The following is a 22,002-nucleotide window of genomic DNA, read 5'->3' on the forward strand; positions in this document are numbered from 1 at the left end:
TAGTGGCTGACCCAGTGCTTGGGACATGTAAGTAGGTACTCAATGTTCATTGACTGGTCTTCTGGAAGATGGCAGACTAGACAGATGCACTACATGGACCCTCTACAACAAAAGTACGAAAGACCAAATGAAACAGACACAGATGAAAATTCAGGTATTCTGATCTGCAAAAGAAAGGTTGGAGTACTTGCTTGGAAGAGAGGCTGAGCCAGGACAGTGAGAGAGGGAGACTGGGGAACAGCTAGTCACACATGGTTTGGCCATCTGTGAGCAGCTTTGGCAGCTGTGAGAGACCTGGCAGAGTGGATTCATGCAGGCATCAGAAAGGTACAATTTCTTCTTTTTCCCCATGCTCTCCTGGTGACCAGAAGTGTGACCAGCTCCCACCTTCATCCAACCCCAGCACAGACCCTGCTCTCAGGGATTTGGAGCCATGTGGTTGAGAGCTATGTCAGTGGGAGGTAGGGGCTGGTTGTGTTGCTTTGGTATTCCATTTCAGTACACCACTTCATGACATGAATCAGGTGGGCTCAGGTCCAAACCCAAAAAACCTGAAGAGGCACCAGACCAGCATTTAATCAGTCACCCTGCCCCCAGCTTCCCTGTGGTTCTAACAGTCACTGAGACCAGCTCCATCAAGGGCCCCCACAAACTACTTTCAGACTGAGTGCCCTGAACGTAGATCACAATGAGGCCAGTAGGAGCTATATCTAGGGCCAGGAACAATGCTGTCACATCCTTTCCACAACAGCCTCACAAGTTCCTGGAATTGCAAGAGCCCTCCAGAGATTTCACCCCTTTGGTTCCAACAACTGCTCTGTTTGGTTTCCAAATATAACAACTCCACAGTGCCCCTAAGACAACAGACAATTTTAGCTCACATGAAGAAATAAGAAAGAATGGCTCAAATAACCAAAATGCAAAGCCAGAAAGCATTTCTGAGTAAGAAAAAGTAATGGAACTAACTGAAAAAACTAATTCAAAAGAATGATAATTGGGTACCTTCAAAGGATTGATAGAAAAATCAAGGAAAGCAAGGAGAACACAGTAAAAGCATTAGAAGAACTCTGTAAAACAAAAAACAAACCGACAAAATAAATGCAAATTTTGAAACAATACAAAACCTGCAGTTAGAAATCCAGAAGATTAATACTAAGAGCTCAGAAATGGACAATACATTGAAAGGGCAAAGGAGTATATGCAAAGCAATGGAAGCCCAAATTGGTGCACTTGAAGATAAATCTCTCAGTTCTAGTATACTAGAAGAACAATCAGGAAAAAGAATGAAACAAATCCAAAAAAAAGCCTAAGAGTTACGTGAGACACCATGAAGAGGAACAACTTATGTATGATTGGAATTCCAGAACACAAAGAGACAAGCACAGAGAAAATTGTCAAAGAGTTGTTAGAAGAAAACTTACCTAACATCATAAAAGGTGTGAAGAGAAGCACACAAGAAGTTGAATGAACCCCAAACAGGATAGAATCCCCAAAGAAAAACAAAAGACATCATAATCAAATTTTCCAACTCCAAAGACAAGGAAAGAATCCTGAAATTAGGAAACTGATTTCTCAACAGAAACTAAGCAGGCAGAAAGGCAATGAGATAACATATATAAAACTCTGAAAGAAAAAAAAAAATTCCAACCAAGAATCCTATATTCAGCAAAGCTCAAATACAACTATGAAATTAGGATATTTCCTGATAAACAGAAATTAAACAAATTTTTAATGACAAATCAACTTTACAAAAATGCTAAAGGGTGTTCTTTGGACTAAGAACTAACAACAGGAGACAATAATCTGAGATTACCATACATGACAACATCATCCAGAATTCAATCCAGATATAAAAATATTTAAAGTAAAACAAACCTACAAGACTGAAAATAGGGAACTAGAGATATCAATTTATAATGAAGCCAACTACAAAGCAAGACAAAGGAATTACAGAAATTCCAAATGGCAAGGAAGTTAAGTAGATTTCAAGATAAAACTGACTGTTTTATTTTGGGGCAGGCAGGAAATGGGACTAAGAAATTACAGGGTAACCTCAAGAAAATCAATATACTTGCATATCAAAAAAATTTTTTAAAGATGAAAATTGAAAGATTTAGCAAACATTAACAAAGGAGAAATGAAAATGAGAAAAAAACCCACAACAAAATGAAAGCACAGAAAATGATGTGGAGACATGAAATCAATAGCACTACAAGAAAACATACAGCAAAATGATAGCTATCAATTCATCCCTGCAGATAAGTACACTGAATGTAAATGGATTAAATGTACCAGTCAGGAGACAGACAGCAGAATGGAGAAGAAATAGGATACTTTAATGTACTGTTTACAAGAGACACATCAAAAATATGGAGACAACCTAAATGCCCATCAACAGACGAATTGTTAAATAAACTTTGGTACATACACACAATGGAATACTATACAGTGATGAATAATAATGATGAAACACCTCACAACAGTTTAAACCTAGAGGACATTATGCTGAGTGAAATTAATCAATCACAAAAGAACAACTATTGTATGAGACCAATGTCTAAAAAGTTAAGATTTTCTTGATAAAAGAAAATATATGATGGTTACTGGTGTGGGGGGAGGGCAAATTATTTTTACGGGCTAGAAGGTAGACACATGCTAGCATGAGGGACAACAGGGCAGGCAATATGCAGCAAACAGAAGGCTAGTAGAGGAAAGTTTAAGAAGTGAGAGGGAGAAGTGTAAGGGTTTAAGTACATAGAGGGAGAACAAACAAGATGGCGGATCGGATGAAATTGCAGTGAGGCGTTCCATCAGCAACAATACAAAATACCAGACCAAGCAGGCTCAGGATATGGTGCCAGAACTCTGAACCACATATAAAAAAATATTTAGAAGGTTGGAAGACTTACAGTTAGGGGAATTTGTAGCAGAAGCAAGAAATCCATTGCTTTCTAATTCAAGATGCTCAGCTGCTCCTGGCGCCGCCATTCTGGTCGAGACCAAGTGGGGGAAGGATCAGAGCAGCCACGGATGCCTGACAGAACCGTGGAGATAAAGTTGTGGACCTCTTTTTTTGCCTTTTTTATCTGCGCATTGGTCTCTTGCTGGCTACGCACCTCCATTCTGGTGACTAGAGGGGGTACCTGAGTGAGTGGACATCCCTCCCCCTGAGGGTTCTACTACGCATGTACACAGATCTCAAAATTTAAAGTGACTTTCCACTTAAAACCAAATGTCAGTACAAACCAGCCACAGCTGGCCCGGAACTGTTTATTACTAGGAAAAAGGCCTGAATGGGGATTGTGGAGTGGGACAGGCAGACTAAAAAGGAAATAGAAATTAAATCCTGAGTTACATCACAACGACCAACAGTGGCAACTTGAAATTTCTCAGGAAGAAGAGTGAAAAGGAAAGCCTATCTCCTGATAACTCAGAAAGCATAAAAAATACCAAAATATACACCCATCTAAGTATCTTCACATTAAGTATCAATGCTATCACCTCTGTACACAGGGTAGATAGGGATGGGCAACTTAGACATTGGCTACCTAAAATGAGGGGGCGATAAAGGCACAAAGTGACTGGCTTACAAGGTTTCAAAAGGGTGTTTAGTTTAAGAGTATGGGGGGAAAGAAAGAACCCCCACTGAATATATTTCATCTTGTCTAGAAGGGTCTGGTGAAAAAAGATGGGGATAAGATTTGTATGATTCAATAGTGAATAATTGTTATCATGACTAATTGCGACTGTCACAATTGTAAAGGTAGAAGTTTTGTAACAAAAACAAGGAGTAGTTAATCTTACAGTCCAGAAACAAAGGACCCTAGGACCATCAAGGGAGAAGAGCACAAGCAGAATGCGGGACCTTATCCAGAGAAGCAGCAACACCAGAGATGGAGGCATGGAGAGAGGGAGAAGCTGAGGACTTTAGATTCATGTGAAGAGAGGTACTAAGAGATGGTGGCCAGGAGGCAGACTTGCAGAAGGTGCCCTTTGGAGGTATAAATTGTTGTATATGTCTGAGTGTTTTTTGTTTTGTTTTTAAAGCTAAAGTGGATAGAGCTTTAACTGATGGTACATGGAGGGGATTATAATCATTGTAGAATGTAAAACTGATGATCTGCCCTGTAAACTTTCACTCAATTCACAATAAAAACCTTAAAAAAAAAAAAGTAAATAGAGGGAAATACTGTTAACCATTGGTACATGGAGGGGATTGTAATCATTGTAATGAAGCAAAGTATATGATCTGTTGAATGCAATTCACAATAGAAGTTTGTTTTGTTTTTAAAGATAATTTGAGAAAGACCATAATGGCTCAAATAATAGTTGATATATTTAAAGAGAACTATAAAGTAGCCTGATCAAAAACTACATTCTGGTTGGTAAGCAAGTGGGCTGGGCCTGTGCCGGGTGAGTGGCATTGGCAGCGAGTTGAAGACAGATCCACCACCCTCCAGAGACTCTTTCTGGGGTCCCTACAGGAGGGCAGAAATGATTGTTATGAAAGGCCTTCCCCGGAATTAGAGAAAGAACCCCAACGTGGAGCTCAGCCCCTCTGACTGCTGCTAGGACACTTTCCTTCTCTGGGCCGTGTGTTGCTAAACTCTTTGGCCCAGTACTTGGTGTGGGAGACAAGACACTCATTTCAGGGCTGGAGCCCCAGTAGACTTTTCTAAATTGAGATAGTTTAAATGAAACAGAGACCATGTTATCTTCCCTGATGTCTGGTTGGTAACTTTCTCTCCAGATGTTGAAGTACCTGCCTCCCTGGCACAGCCCTTGCGGAGCTGTAGTTGGGGTAGATGGTGCCTTCTGAAGCAGTGTCTATTTACAGTCCCCAGCAGTCCAGTCGCTCTTCACAGAAGGATTGAGGATTGAGACACAAGAATTGAGGCCAATTCTTGTGCCTTGGATGGCTACTTGCAAGCTCTCGTTTAAGATGACAGGCATTAAGCAATGAAGTAGGAGATATAACAGAAGCACTAGACATGTTACTTGGTTAATTCACTAGGATGTCCCATGAAACCATGACTTAAGCCTATATATACAATAAAGCAGCAGCAAGTCAATGTCCCATGAAACCATGACTTAAGCCTATATATACAATAAAGCAGCAGTCAAGAAATCAAACGACGTATTGCATTAGGCAAATCTGCTGCACAGGAACTTTTTAAGTTTTGAAGAGCAAAGATGTCAGCTTGAGGACTAAGGTACGCCTGACCCAAGCCATGGTATTTTCAACAACCTCATTTGCATGTGAAAGCTGGACAGTGAATAAGGAAGACCTTAGAAGAATTGATTCTTTTGAGTTATGGTGTTGGAGGAAAATATTGAAAGTGCCATGGGCTGCCAAAAGAACCAATAGATTCATTTTGGAAGAAGTGCAGCCAGAGTGCTCCTTGGAGGCCAGGATGGCCAGACTTCATCTCTCATACTTCGGACATATTGTCAGGAGGGACCAGTCACTGGAGAAGGATATCATGTTTGGTAAGGCAGAGAGTCAGAGAAAAAGAGGAAGACCCCCAGTGAGATGGATTGTCCAGGTGGAACATCAATGGACTCAATAGTGCAACAGTAGTGAGGTTGGCCCAGGATTGGGCAGTGTTTCGTTGTGCTGTGCATAATGTCACTATGAGTCAGTACCAACTCGATGGCACCTAACAACAACAATACATGAAAGCTGGAGAGTGAATAATTAAGACTATAAAAGAATTGATGCATTTGTGTTATGATGTTGGAAAATAATATTTAAAGTTCCATGGACTGTCAGAAGAACAAGTCTGTGTTGGAAGTACAGTCTTCTCTCATACTTCAGACATGTTATCAGGAGAGACCAGTCCTTGGAGAACATAAAGATGAGACGGTCAATGAAAAAGAAGAAGAACCCCAACTGGATAGAATAGCACAGTGGCAGCAGCAATGGGCTCAAGTGTAACATCAATGGTGAGAGCTCCGCAGATTGATTCTGATGCACACAAAGTTGAAGATCCATTATTTTAAAATGACTGCTGGTATTTAGGAGCCTGGTGGCACTGTGGAATTATTTGTCAAAGAAAAGTATGAGTTAAGAATAGCAGGTGAGGGATTTATTAAATGGAGTACAACTTCAAGATGTGGATTTTGCAACTATGGCCACGTCTGCTCTAATGAAGGAGATGTTTGTCTGCTGGATTTGTATGATCAAAAACAAATAGAAAAGCATGGACAACTGAAACATGAAGAAAATATTGAAATTACTGTACTATGGCTTGATGTTTTCACAGATGGAAGACATACTGAGGTAGAATTCATAACTGGCTGGCAGAAAGATGCTGAGCACAGAGATCTCACTACAATTCTATGTTTGATGGTACCTTATTTGACTACTTTAATGGTTGTGAAGATTTAAAAAATAAGAAAGTTTGATTTGTTGGATATGTTAAACAGAGAATACAGGAAGATTAACTTCCAATTGTAAGATATTTCAGGTTTTATGGGAGAATTGTTGAAAAACCTAGTGAGCATGATCCTGAAACTTTGGAAGCAATTGAAGGAAATGCAGAAGTCTTGGCTGGAATATCAGGAGAGAGGATTTGGGTGGAATCGAAACAAATTATTTTTGGTAACCACGTACATCATTTGATTTATCTTCTCTCTGATCTTGATGTGGCTCCTTATATAGGTTTACCTACTAATACACGTTTAGATGAATTTTTAAAGTCAGTAAGAATGTTGAAGGGTTTTCACCAAACTGTTGATTCTTTTGGTCTCATTAATCAAAGTACAGGATGATATCACGAAATTGGGTTTGAGGTTGAAGATTTCAAAAGAAATGGAGAACATTGGTTTATTTATAGTTAAGAATAGGAAAGATTTGATTAAAGCAATCAATGGTTCAGAACCATTGAAACCCTACCAGGACTTTATGATAGATTCTAGGGACCACGTATGTGAACTACTCAGGTACCACTGTCTCCTGAAGGCCATGTGGCAGTGGACCATTCCTCCGTTTCCTGCAAGTGGCCATGACATCAACATTTCTGCAGGAAAAGAAATTGGAGCTCTGTTACAACAGATACAAGAAGACTGGGGAAAAAGTGGATACCAAATGAAAAAAGATGATCTTCTGAGTTACGTAAAGGAGACCTAAAATGGATGTGGACTGGTTACAAAAAAGGTGAAACATTTTTGGTAATACTAGCCTTTTCCCTCACACTCTTGATGAGATTTAAGAGATTGAATATACTGCAGAAGGAAAATCTGCTTTGAGAAATTCTTTAGAAGGATAAGGGTCTTTATGAAATAGAAATATATTTCAGGCATTAAACTTTACTAAAGGCTACCTCTGAATCTGATTTATAGTGTTGAAATGTGTAAAAAATAGCTCTAAGAAAATATACAGTTGGCTTATTCTAGGTATAGCTGGGATTTGTTGTTGTTGTTTGCTCTTTTTTTTTTAGAAGCATAGAGAACTACTAAAATTGCTCTTAAAAGTGGTAACTGCTTTGGAGAAACAATATTTTATAATGTTTGCAGTTGAAACAACTGGGTTATTTTGTAAAACCATTGTGTACTTAATGTGTCACTTCATAATCTGTGCTCTAAAATAAATTTATGCTTGAAAGTAAAATAAGATGACATATTTGTATAACATATATACCCTATATAAAGAATGAATATAAATGTGTCTGAGGAACTGGAAATCACACATGCAGACTTTTCTCTGGTAAACTATGTTTTAGTATGTAAACAAACAACAAAAGCAACAACAACAACTATGTCCGTGTCCAGACAGATATGCAGCAAATGGCTTCACTGAATGAAATGACCTCAGACAGAAGAGGCCCTCCCTGCTTTTGCAGATCTCACTGCCACCACCTCAGCTTCAAGGAGCAACTCAGCTGGCAATGTTCAAGGCCTGGGCAAGAGGAGAGGACAGTTCACCTGGGAAAGGAGATGTCAACCACAAAGGGAGAAAAGGGTCCCTATTCTCTGCCTTAGATTTAGGGACCACAGTGATGGTCAAAGGAGAAAATTTATTCCCAAAAAACCACTCACTTATATCCCAGAAAGTCCATAAAAAGAGAATTTCAGACCTCCCGGAAGATGCAGGGAAGCCTTTCATCTTTCTTCCCCTTCAAGGACAGATGTGACACTCACCTGAGGAGACTAGAATATAGGTCATGCAATTGCCCAGGCAGAGCTGGTCTTCTCTAATCAGTTGGATCACCAGGCAGGTTCTGCATTGCAGGGAGCCCTGATCTCTCAGCTGGGTGAGTTCAGTTCAGCCAGGAATCTATAGAAGCCTGAATTTTGCTCTTGTTCAAACTATGTTTCTCAAATCTGCTTCATGAGGAAGAACACTAACAGGATGTTTTCAGACATAGGACCCCTGTGCTTATTACTGGTCCTTGGGAAACTCCAGTGCATCTGTGAGGTGCCCCTTTATTATACTGAGGCCCAACTGAACTCAAAATGGAAAACAGACCCTGCTCCCTCAGAACAGACAGGATGATAGGGCTGAGTCTTTAGTGTTCATGTTCCAGTTACATACCATTCACCTCTGGAGAGCTGATGGATGGAGAAGACACACTGTGGGAGGAAGTCCCACTTTATTAATGGGGACAAGCAGCCAGAACCCTCAAGGAACAAAGCTTCAGGTAAATTATTTTTGGAGAGCATGGCTGAACTTGAAACTGCAGTTGGATGCCCCTCTTCTCTTCTCCCATCCATACATGGGACTTAATGATAACTAAGTCCACAGTGCAGTTCTGAACTAATCTATCCACCCAGTACAAGACTGTCAAGTGAGAAAAGAGAGAGCCCAAATGGAGCAGGTGGCAGCATGAAAACGAAACCTGAAAGGGTGGACCATCCTTTAACTCTTTGATCCCCACACCAAGGATGAAACATAATACAAGAAATAATAACGGCCAGAGATGGAGGCAGAGATGGGGACATGGAGAGAGGGAGTGGCTGACTCCAGATTTATGGGAAGAGAGTGATTAAGAGCCAGTGGCCAGGAGGCAGACTTGCAGAATGTGCCCTTTGGAGGTGTAAATTATTATATATGCCTGAGTGGTTTTTGCTTTGTTTTGTTTTAAAAAAAAGCTAAAGTGAATACAGAGAAATGCTGTTAACTGATGGTACATGAAGGGGATTATAATCATTGTAATGAAACAAGTCTGTGATTTATTGAATGTAAAATGGATGGTGGTCTTCCCTGTAAACTTTTACTCAATCCATAGTAAAAAAAACTTAAAAAAAAAAAGGGAGAAAGAAATAATAACGGTCATCAGTGAATCACTTCACATTATCTCAGGAACTGATTCAAGTCCGTCACATATGAGGAAGCTTTACAAGTTCATGGAAAAGTTTCATTATGTTTTCTCCCCATTTTTTCCACAAGCTTTTTGAAGCCCCTTTGAAGGTGCTATCACTGGGATATTGTGAGAAAGATGTGACTGTCAACTCCATTTTTCAGATAAGGGAACAAAATAGAGGGAGGTTAAGAAACTTACCCCCAAGTCACAGTGTCAGAGCATCTGCCTCCAGAGCCACCTCCATAAATGAGTGTCAGACTCTTGCCCCATCAGATTAGCAACTACTTCCCAGCAGAGGGGAGCAGGAAAAGCTGAACTGAAGTGCAGCAGGTAAGTATGGTATCAGGGGAGTGAGCAAGAACATGCATGGGCCAAGATGGACATTCCATTCCAGCAGCAGACGTCTCTCCTATGAAGGGCTTGGGAGACCAGGGCAGACCAGCGCTGGGCATAGCCAGTCTGCCTCATTTTTTACCTCTGGGAAGCTCTGCTCACACTCCTTCCACCAGCTCTAGAAAGTCTCCATTTCTGCTCCTTCCACCAGGCTTCAAATTCATTCCCCATCCAGGCTCACCCCCACCCCACTCCTGCAAACCTTTTAATTCACCATTGTTGTTGTTAAGTGCTATCAAGTTGGTTCGACTCATAGCGACCCTTATAGGGTTTCCAAGCAGCAGCTGGTGGATTTGAACTGTTGACCTTATGGCTTAAACCAAACTTTGTGGTTGAGTGCTTATCCTGCAGAGCTATCCCAGTCAACCCCCACCACACAACCAAACCCACATCTGCACACCCAAAGACAGAGTGCAGCTAGGCCTAATTGTGACCACATTGGAGCACATAGGAGGACTTTGCATAAGTTCCCAGGATTTGTCTTAAAAGAAAAATTCATCCTTTTGCTGAGTGAAGCAGTTTCCCAAACTGTGTTCCTTAGAATATTAGTATTAAAAGTCATCCTGAAGAAAATTCTAATGGTCAAATAAATTTTTGAAAAGCAGCACAATGTTGTTCATATTGAAGACTGTGAGAAAACTTACATTAAGTAGATATTTTAAATATTTTTTATATTTACTTGACTTCAGGACCTTTGCTTTGGGGGAGAGAATGCAACATATCTCTTAAAAACCGTACTCAGAGGAATGTCCTTTGCAAACTATGAGTGAAAAGTTATTTTTCCTCAACCATAGGTGAAGGGTTGTTTTTTCTTTGCATAGTCTGGTGATGGTGATTATGTGTCACTGAGTCTTTTCCAATTCATAGAAACTCTGTATAGGGTTCCTGGGACTGTTCATCTTTACAGGAGCTGAAAGCCTCAACTTTATTTCCTGGAGCAGCCGACAGATTTGAACTACTGATCTTGCAGTTAGCAGCCCTGCTTGTAACCCACTACATGACCAGTGTTCCTTGTACATAGTCTATATATTTATTATAAAAGGGATCTGGTAGCATAGTAGTTACGAATCGGGCTGCGAACCTCAAGGTCAGCAGTTTGAAACTACCAGCTGTTCAGCACGAGAAAGATGAGGCTTTCTGCTTCTGTAAAGATTTACAGCCTCAGAAACCTTGTACAGGGTTGCTATGAGTTGGAACCGACTCCACGGCATATAACCACCACCACCACCACATATTTATAATGGAATCCTGGTGTGATGCTGTAGGCTAATGTGTCAGACTACAAAGTCGTTTGAACTTCAAGGTCAGTGGTTCAAGTTCACCAGCGGCTCTTTGGAAACCCTATACAGGGTCGCAAGGGGTGGGAATCAACTCGACGGCACTTAACAACAACAATATATTTATACTTAAAGAATATCCTTCTAATATTGTAAGGTCCCCTTGAATTTAAGATGGCCTGATAAAATCTGGACTGTTTCCTTTATCCTGTGAAGATAGGCAGTGGACATACAATGAGGACCAGAGATACCAATGCTAAATGATGTAGAGTGACCTTTACCTCAATAGCTCTGAAACATGTTGGTCTCACGACCCCTTTACACGCTTAAAAAAAACATAGAGGACCACAGAGAACTTTTGTTTATATGTATTATATCTATTGATACTTACTATATTAGGCACTTAACAACAACAACAATATTAGAAATTAAAGCTGAGGAATTAAAAAATATTTATTAATTCATTAAAAAGTAATGACAATAAACCCATATTACCATTACATACTAGTAGAAATGATGCACTTTATGAAAAATGGCTACATTTTCCCAAATTAAAAAAAAATAGCAAAAAGAATAGCACAATTTTACATTTTTGCAAATCTCTCTTGTGTCTGCTTTAATAGAAGACAGATGGGTTCTCATATCTGCTTCTGCATTCAATCTGTTGTGGTATCAGACATCATGTAGCCTCCAGAACTATAAAGGGAATAAGAGTGAATACAGAAAATGACATATAAGTATTATGAGAATAGTTTTGACCTGTGGACCCCTTAAAGGTCCTCAAGGACCCCCTGGGAGCCACATATCACACATTGAGAACTGTTGCTTGGGATTGTTGCAGTCTGTAGGATAAGCACTGAACTGCTAACCAGGCTAACCACAAGGTCAGGGTTTCAAACCCACCAGTAAATCTCAGAAACCCTATACAGGGTCACTATAAGTTGGAATTGCCTCGAAAGCACACGACCAGAACAATAACAACAATCCCTTCTATTAGTCTGCATATATCTGAGAGGGATTTGAGATGGATGCTTCTCCCTGCTCCTGACAGGAAGGACCGAGACTTGTGAGGATCGATCTCTCAGGGAGTCAGGCCCACTGGGGTCAGAGCTACCCAGTTGTTAATGACTGGCTGATGCTCAGTCCTCATCTCGTCCTTAACGCTGTACAGGGAACCCTTGGAGAAAGTGTTAGTTTGCATGTTCTTGATCCAGAGAAGCTTCTAAAGAGCATTGATGTATATAACGCCACTAAAGCTATGAGGATCTCAGGGTAACTCTTGTCCAAACGCAGATACTGCATTCATTTGTAAACTGTCTAATTCCTGCAAAGCCGGATTTAAGTTTCATCTGTGATCCATACTCCATTCTCCTATAGGATTTGTGAGTGGGTCCATGATAGGAATTCACCAAGAAGACCTCTTCACACATTGAATGATGATAAAATAGTGTTTTATCTCTTTGCCCTGGGGAGATGTGAAGCCCAGACACAAAAAGGAAGAAAAAGAAAAGAACACAGCAGGCTCTGACAGATATGCATATAAAGTCACATGCTACCTCCACAGCCAACTATCCCCTAAAACCAGTGAGAGAGGAATCCAGATAAACCTGGGGGGAGGGGGATCCTTGTTCTGAAGCGACCCAAGAGAAAAATCAGACACTACTAACAAGTGTTCTGCCTCAGGCAGATATGAAAGAAACCCCCAAAGAATTTGCTGTATGCTGTATGTAGCAGTAGCTACACCCCTTTACATGAACCTGAGTTAATGAGGATCAAGTTAGAACTTTTAATTTTGAAGTTGAGTGGGTAGGACACAGATCTTGGCCCTCCACTGATTAGAAGGTGACCTTCGACAAAGCACATCAGCCATCTGAGTTTCAGTTTCATTATCTGTAAAATGGGTTTATTGTAGGATTTGCTAAGATGGTTCATGTAACAGTGCCTGTCCTAAAGTGACTGCTCAGTAAACACTAGCTATTATCTTGCACTCTGTCTCACCTTCTAACATCATTTATGGGCAGCAAAGTACAAACTAATCCTTAATGTCTGTAGGACTTGAGACGAGAATATAAATGACAGTTCACATACCATATTTAAAGGATAGGTTAACAAACTCTTATAGAAAATGTTTGAAATGGAAGACTGCTTAAAAACTTTTGCAGTCTAAAATTGATCAAACATGAAATCAGGATGCATTAACAATTTTTGGTGACTGAAATGCTGAAGCATAGCCTTGGTGAAAGAAATCGTGTGATAGAATTATGCAAAACCCAACCACTTACTCATTGAAAATACCTTTGACAACAGCATAAATGGCTACTATACACTTGGACTTCAGTACATGAAATACATAGGAATCAAGTCGACTACATCTGTGAGAAGAGAAGGCAGAGAAGCTCAATATTATCAGTTAGAACACAGCTAGAGGCTGAGCCAATTGCTCATATGTAAGTTCATGTGAAAGCTGAAGAAATAAAAGCAAGTCAATGAGAGTCAAGTATATTTTAGAAAAACTTGAGTATATCCCTCTTGAATTTAGAGACCATTTTAAGAATAGATTTGACACATCAAACACTAATGACTTGTGGAATGACATAAAGGAAATCATACATGAAGAAAGCAAAAAGTCATTTAAAATAAAGAAAAGATAAAAGTGGATGTCAGAAAAGACTCTGAAACTTGCTCTTGAACATAGAGTAGCTAAAGCGAATGGAAGAAATGAAGGAAAAGAACTGAATAGGACAGCTTGAGTAAACAAAATATTATAATGAAAGGTACAAAAACCTGCAGTTAGAAAACCAAAAAAGAAGAACACACTCAGCATTTCTTAAGCTAAATGGACTGAAGAAAAAAATCAAGTCACAAATTGCAATATGGAAGAATTCTATGGGTAAAATATTGTATGATGCTGGAATCATCAAAAGAAGATGGAAGGAATACACAGAGTCACTGTACCCAAAAGAATTCATCCAGAGTCAACCATTTCAGAAAGTAGCATATGACCAAGAACAATAGTGTTGAAGGAAGAAGTCCAAGCTGCACTGAAGGCATTCGTGCAAAAAACAAGGACCCAGAAAAGATGGAATACTAATTGAGATGTTTCAACAAATTCATGCAATTCTGGAAGCACTTACTAGTCTATGCCAAGAAATTTGGAAAGCAGCTACCTGATCAACCAATTAGAAGAGATCCTTATTCATGTCCATTCCAAAGAAAGGTGATCTAACAGAATGTGCAAAGTATCAAACAAAATCATTAATATCACAAGAAAGTTAAATTTTGCTGAAGATAATTCAAAAACTGTTGCAGCAATACATTGTCAGGGAAGCGCTGGGAATTCAAGCCAGATTCAGAAGAGGATGTCAAATGGGGGTATCATTTCTGATGACAGCTGGATCTTGGCTGAAAGCAGAGAAAGTTGTTTAACCTGTGTTTTGTGGACTATGCAAAAGCATTCGACTGTGAGAATCATAACAAATTATGGATGACATTGCAAAGAATGGAAATTCCATAACACTTAATCATGCTCATGAGGAACTTGTACATAGACCAAGAAGCAGTTGTTCAAACAGAAGAGGATACTGTGTGGTTTAACATCAGGAAAGGTGTGTGTCAGGATTGTCAACTTTCACTATATTTATTCCGTTAGTACGCTGAGCACATAATCCAAGAAGCTAGACTATATGAAGAATATGACATTAGAATTGAGGGAAGACTCATTAACAACTTGCAATATACAGATGACACAATCTTGTTGAAAGTGAAGAAAACTTGAAGCACTTACTAATGAAGATCAAAGAATACAGCTTTTACTATGGATTGCATTTCAGCATAAGCAAAACATCCTCACAATGGGACAAATAAGCAACATCATGATAAACTGAGAAAAGATTGAAGTTGTCAATGATTTCATTTTACTTGGACGTACAACCAATTCCCAAAGAAGTAGTAGTCAAGAAATCAAACGCCGTAAAAAAAGAGAAAGAAATCAAAGGACGCGCTGAATTGGGAAAATTTGCATCAAAAAATTTCTTTTAACATGTTAAAAAGCAAAGATGTCACTTTGAGAACTAAGGTGTGCATGACCTAAGCCATGGTATTTTGAATTGCCTCAAAAGCATGCAAAAGCTGGACAATGAATAAGGAAGACCAAATAAAATGTGATGCATTTTGGTAAGGAGTCCTAGTGTGGTGCTGTGGGTTAATGTGTCAGACTGCAAAGCCATTTGAACTGCAAGGTTGGCAGTTCAAGCTCACCAGTTGCTCCTCAGAAACCCTATACAGGGTTGCTATGGGTCAGAACCGACTTGCTGGCACTTAACAACAACAACAACAAGAAGGAATATTTAATATACTTTAGACGGCAAGAAAATGAATAAATCTATATTGGAAGACATACAGACAGAATGCTTTTCACATGTTATTAATACTTTCAACATATTATTAGGTAGGACCAGTCCCTGGAGAAGGGCATCAAACTCGGCAAAATAGAGAGGATGAAAAAGAAAGACCCGCAACAGATTGGACTGACTCAGTGGCTGCATCAATGGACTCAAATGGGCAAAGATTGTGAGGATGGCACAGAACTGAGCTGTGCAGTGTTCTGTTGTACGTAAGTCACTATGTGTCGGAACACATTCAACGGCACCTAACAACAACAGCATGATTGTCCATCTAGTTTTCAAAATAGTCATTTTCATGCTTCTAGATAAGTCACTGGTACAAATTAAAGAGTGATATGAATTAATACAGCAAATGTTCCTCAGTCACCATATATGTGTAAGCTGTTGGGAATGCACTGTTGTTTTTATTAAGTATTCTGGGAACCAAATATCAGAACTTAAGAGATGCAAGAAATGAATGCCTGGCATAATTGAGACATTAGAATAGCTTGCATTCAAGAAGTTTTATTTCTTTTCTCTTTCCTAAACATTTTCACATACAAATTTTTTCCTGCCTTCTGAAGCAACATCTGTCTCTACCCTAATAGATCTACACACCTTCATGGCCTTTGGGGTTTGAGCTTTGGGTTGTGAGTTCATAGGGCAAGAAGCTCCTACCTGGGTCTGGAACAGTGTTAATGTGCATAGTGGTTGTTGAGGGCCTGGTATAGCTGTGCCAGCACAAAGCACCATGTCCTGAGTGACCAAGATACTCACGTTCTTTAATAAGCAAAATTTGTATTTGTGGGGAAGAGAAATAGCAGGTCAGAGCAGGAACTCTTTTGCACAAATATGAAGTCAGAACTGCAAAGAGCCCTGAGAAGCTAGCTCATCAAAGTAAGGGAGGACATTCTATTGTTGCCCAGGTTCTAGAACCCTGAGGAAATGCAGAGATGCCCCAAATACTGCTAGACGCTGAGGGATGTGCTGTCATGCCCAACTGACTTAGTTTGATGCACGACTTCCCCACCCAAAGAAGCAAGACAGAAATAAGAAAAGAAACAAATCAAGACAAACAGTTATTTTCAGGTTATTTATGTAGATCATCAGGGTGCATTGTAGCCCTCTCCTTGTGATCAGTCTTTTGATATTTCTCCTCTCCCTGGCTCCCACTCCAGCTGTGGTGAGAGACCCCAGTGAAGACTGGGTTTATCTGTGGCTCCCATTAGCTACCATTAGTGACACCTGTCACTACAAACTAAGTCAGCTGTAGCTGAAAAACTGATGATTGACTCCTCAGGAAAGAAAACTAATGATGTCAAGATTAAACAAAGCAACTGATGGATGTGTAAATCCTGTTTTTACTGGTTTTTCTTCCTCTGAAGTACTATGAGGTCTTTAAAAAATAAGAACAGACCTATTCTCAGAGTTTCTCTCCTGTCTCCCTGTCCCCAGCATCCATTCCCCAAGAGCCAAATTAGGTCCAAGGTATGTGGCCCAGAAGGAGTTGGTTTCTAATGTGGCCTCCTGGGAAGGTCCCAGATGAAACGAGGGTAAATTCCTTTGTGCATACTCCAGACAATGTTTTCAGTGGATCAGATACAGACTTTGACCAGGGCAGAAGAGAGAAATCAGCAAAAGATAACCAAAAGTATCATCAAATTAATTTTATTACCTGTCTCCTGCCAACAACCTACAAGACAAATCAAGGGGTAAAAAGCTAAGCTTTTTTGTTGTTGTTTCTGGGGTTTCACTGTCACCAGCTTGTTTGTCCAAAGCACGCTTCTTGACCTGGGAGCTATATTCCCCCTACCCAGCAGACATGTAGTACTGCTGGAAACATTTTGAGTTGTCACAATTGGGAGGGGAGGTGCATCTAGTAGGAGAAGGTCAGGGATGCTTTGAAACATTCCATAATGCACAGGATTGTTCCCAGCAACGAAGAATTATCTGGCCCAAAATGTCAATAGTGCCAAGGTTTTGAAGATTCTTAGGTAATAACATCTGAAAAAACTTCATTTCCAAATAAGGTCTTATTCTGAGGTTCTTCTGGGTGGACATAATTTGTGTGGGTGGGTGGGGCATTATTCAATTCACTCTGCCCTCAGAAAGAGTGCCCTCTTAGCTAAAGGTTAAAAAAAAAAGTCACAGGTTTCCATTATTCTTAACTGAGTTCTCTAGAGAAAGAAAAACAACGAAGCTTGTACAAAGGTATGTATGAGTGACCTTTAAAATGCTCCTGGAAAAATTTCATTATCTTTTAATTCCAATTTTCCATGAACATTCGCCTTCCCTACTCTTATGTTTGCTAGGGTAAGTAGAAGAGTTGTTGTTGTTGTTGTTAAGTGCCTTTGAGTCGGTTCCAACTCAACAACCCCATATAGGGTTTCCTAGGAGCAGCTGGTGAGTTTGAACTGCCAACCTTGTGGTTCAAACTGACCTTGCAGTCCAGCTCATTAACCTGTAGCGTCACACCAGGACCGCAAGTAAAAGAGTATATGTTACTACAAAATCATAGAAACTTTCACTTCACGTGTTCTTTGAGTTGGAACTGACATGATGATACACAACAACAGCAAAATGAGTCTCTGTGTGATACAAATGACTAATGTACTCAACAGCTAACCAAAAGGTTGGTTCAAGTCCACCCAATCTCCTTGATATCCCATACGAGTAAAGTTTTACTAAAGGTAATACAGAAACGGCTGCAAGCATACATTGACAGAGAACTTCCAGAGGTTCAAGCCAGATTCAAAAGAGGCCATGGAACAAGAGATATCAGATAGCATTGCTGATGTCCAATGGATCTTGGATGAAAGCAGAGAATATCAGAAAGATGTTCACCTGTACTTTATTGACTATGCAAAGGCTTTTGATTGTGTGGATCATGACAAGCTATGGACAACATTGTGAAGTATGAATATTCCGGAACACTTAATTGTGCCCATGAGGAACCTGGACCTGGACCAAGAAGTAGCAGTCGAACAGAACATGGGGACATTGAATGGTTTAAAATTAAGAAGGGTGTATGACAGGGTTGTATTCTTTGACCATACTTATTCCACCTGTATGCTGAGCAAATAATCCGAGAAGCTGGGTTCTAAGAAGAAAAATGTGGCATCAGGATTGGAGGAAGACTCATTAACAACCTGCGATATGCAGATGATACAACCTTGCTTGCTGAAAGTGAAGAGGACTTAAAACATTTACTGATGAAGATCAAAGAGCGCAGTCTTCGATATGGATTACATCTCAATGTAAAGAAAACAAAAATCCTCACCACTGGACCAATAAACAACATTCTTATCAACAGAGAAAAGATTGAAGTTGTCAAGGACTTCATTCCTCTTGATCAACTACCAACACTCATGGAAGCAGCAGTCAAGAAACCAAAGGATGTATTGCATTAGGCAAATCTGCTGCACAAGACCTTTTTAAAGTGTTGAAGAGCAAAGATATCAGCTTGAAGACTAAGATGCGCATGACCCAAGGCATGGTATTTTCAATAACCTCATATGCATGTGAAAGCTGGACAGTAAATAAGGAAGACAGTAGAAGAATTGATGCATATGAGTTATGGTGTTGGAGGAGAATATTGAAAGTGCCATGGGCTGCCAAAAGAACCAACAGATCCGTGTTGAAGAAGTGCAGCCAGAGTGCTCCCTGGAGGCCAAGATGGCCAAACTTCGTCTCTCATACTTTGGACATATTGTCAGGAGGGATCAGTCACTGGAGAAGGATATCATATTTGGTAAGGTGGAGGGTCAAAGAAAAAGGAGGAAGACCCCCAATGAGATGGATTAGCCAAATAGCAGCATCGATGGACTGAAGTGTGGCAACAATACTGAGGTTGTCCCAGGATCGGGCAGTGTTTCCTTCTGCTGTGCATAAGTTACCAACTCAATGGCACCTAAGAACAACAACAACATATTAACAAAAGTACAAGGCTAACCTCATCACCCTGCAGAGTCTGGTAGTGCCTCTCCTCTAGGCACCCTCTAACTGTCCTTGTTATCACAGTGGCAATGGACTCAGGAAAAACTTTTCTTAGCTTCCCTTCTATTTAGGGGTTGTCAATGACTTGGAGTTCTGGTGTGGCACTGTGGGATAAGTAGTGGACTGTTAACCAAAACCTCGGCAGTTCAAACCCACCAGTTTCTACTTGGGTAGGGTTGCTATGAGTTGGAACCAAATCAACAGCATTTAGCAGCAACAACAAATGAGATAGTTGGGATTCTAAGGAAATCATTTTTAAGGGGGTTGACGTGGCTAGCAGATTCCATTTTGTCAATCCCTTTCTCCATTCTGGAAAAAAGATGTGATGGTGGGAGCTCTAGCAGCCAGCAGGAAAGCCATGAGACTTTTCTTCTGTTACACACAGATAGCTGGATGGAGCGTGGGTCTCTGAGGACATTATGGAACTATCACATGCAAGAAACGCTCCTCATGTTTTTGGTCATTTTATTACATGTTGGAGAAACAAATTAAAATTAAGTCACAACTTTTTTTAAGTCGCAGATTTTCAGGACTTTGCTGTTTGTAACACAACTCCTTAGTCATGACATATGGGTACCTTCTACAAACCAGGAATGCAGTCTTTGGATGATAGTATTAGTGGTTTCAGGTAGTGTGGCACACCAATTTTTTTCCAGTTAGGATGTGAAATAATGACAAGTCTAATTTATTTCAATACCATCCCACCTTCTCCTGATAGTTTAGCTCCCTCCTAAGTGCTAATTATTAAAGAAGAAAATAAAAAGCTGTAGACACAATGATGAATAAACACTGGACCTGCTAACCTCAAGGTCAGTGGTTCAAACCCACCAGATGCTCCTCAGAAACCCTATACAGGGTTGCTATGAGTTGGAACTGAATCAATTACATGCAATAACAATTATTTGCAAACTGAATAAACATACTGTTTTAGTAATCTAGTGCTGTTATAATAGAAATACTACAAATGGGTAGTTTTAACAGAAATTTACTTCTCTCAGTTTTGGAGGTTACCAGTCTGAATCCACAGTGTCTGTCATAGGGGAGAAGGCTCTTTCTCTGTGTTGGGCCTCACGGAAGGTCCTTGTCTCTCTGAGTTCTGCTCCGGTGAAATCTTCAGGTGGCTTGGTATTTCTTCTACCTCTGTCTCTTCTTCACGTATTTGTTTAATCTCTTTAAGATCTCAAAAGAGATTGACTCAAGACGCACCATACATTAATCCTGCTTTATTCACATAAAAAAGACAACTCATCCCCAAATGAGATTATAACCACAGTCAGTTCCTACTCATAGCAACCCTATATTGAGTTTCTGAGACTGTGAATCTTTATGAAGCTCACAGCCTCATCTCTCTCCTTAGAAACCAGTGGTGGGTTTAACTACTGACTTTCTAGTTAGCAGCCCAACACCTAACCCAGGCATGTTGTTGTTGTTAAGTACCGCCAAGTTGGTTTGTAAGGACTTGAAATACATTCCTTATAGCACAATCATTTCTATAATGACCAGATCCCTTCCTATTACTACCATTTTTAACTGGAGCCCATTAGATTGAATACTTTTTTAGGAATTTGGGTGCAACTCACTGTACGAATTCTCACACCTGGAAAGGGAAGATAACTCCCTAGGACTGGATTGAGACAGGCACTGATTGAACCCTGAAGAGAGATCCTAGAGGCATTTCATTAGATTAGTACTCAGTGGATGGCAACTCATCAAGGCATTGGAAGCCAAACACATAACATTTCATTGCCAGCAAATAAAGGCAAATTTCAGGGGTGTTGCCTTTTGGGGGAGTAAATTAACAGTTATAGGGACTTCTGAAGGAAGACTTCATTATTTTCCCACTGATCTCAGAATTATACCTTTCACCCAGCACAAGTTATGTTTAATTTTATTTTACAAGGCAATGCATTGGTCAGTTCTGGAATGATAGGGACATGAATGGAGGGTAAACTAACCCATAATATCATTAAACCTTGATCAGAATTCTCCCAACCGTTGGATGGGGCTTTAATAATGAAACAGCCAGTTATGGCTCCTCCAAATGATTATGACAGCACAAAATGCTTTTTAGTGATTTCAAGTTAGAATTAGGAAGTTGCAATAGGCACAAGCAGCCACTTAGGGGACATGCCAGCTGCTTTCAGCGAGGCTGCTGACATAAAAGCAGGGAAAGGCATTACAACAAATACGATTCAAGTCATAGTTTGCTTGCAAATACTTTTCATTTTGTGTGCATTGCCTTTAAGGATTGTACTCAACAAATGCTTGTTCATAAAGACAGTGTGTCAAGCCAAGACATCATGCAGATAACTAACAGCAAACCTCTATCACGAGAATGAATAAGCTGGAGACAAAACTCAAGACTTTCCAAACAGATGTAAAGGAGAGGCATCTGCTGAGAAGTGTTACTCTGCAGCCACACAAGGTCTCTATGCCCAGGTCCAGCCCAGTCCAGCTCCTAGCAAGCCAGTGCGGGCAACCTTACATCATGAATGGAAACTGCCCTGTGGAATTCCAGACATCATTTCTATCCTTTTGTTGTTGTTAAGTGTCTTGGAGTCAGTTCCAACTCATTGTAGCTCTGTATAGGGTTTCTGAGCCTTTTAAATCTTTTCTGGAGCAGAAAGTCTCATCTTTCTCCTGTGGAAT

General features: G+C 40.1%; 1 pseudogene; it reads left to right on the forward strand.

The window, feature by feature from the left end:
* The first annotated feature begins 433 nt into the window (after positions 1-433).
* Positions 434-7,132, forward strand: LOC102829120 (annotated as a pseudogene).
* The last annotated feature ends 14,870 nt before the right edge of the window (positions 7,133-22,002 follow it).

This window comes from Chrysochloris asiatica, unplaced genomic scaffold (assembly GCF_000296735.1).
Source record: "Chrysochloris asiatica unplaced genomic scaffold, ChrAsi1.0 scaffold00181, whole genome shotgun sequence".
Taxonomy (NCBI): domain Eukaryota; kingdom Metazoa; phylum Chordata; class Mammalia; order Afrosoricida; family Chrysochloridae; genus Chrysochloris; species Chrysochloris asiatica.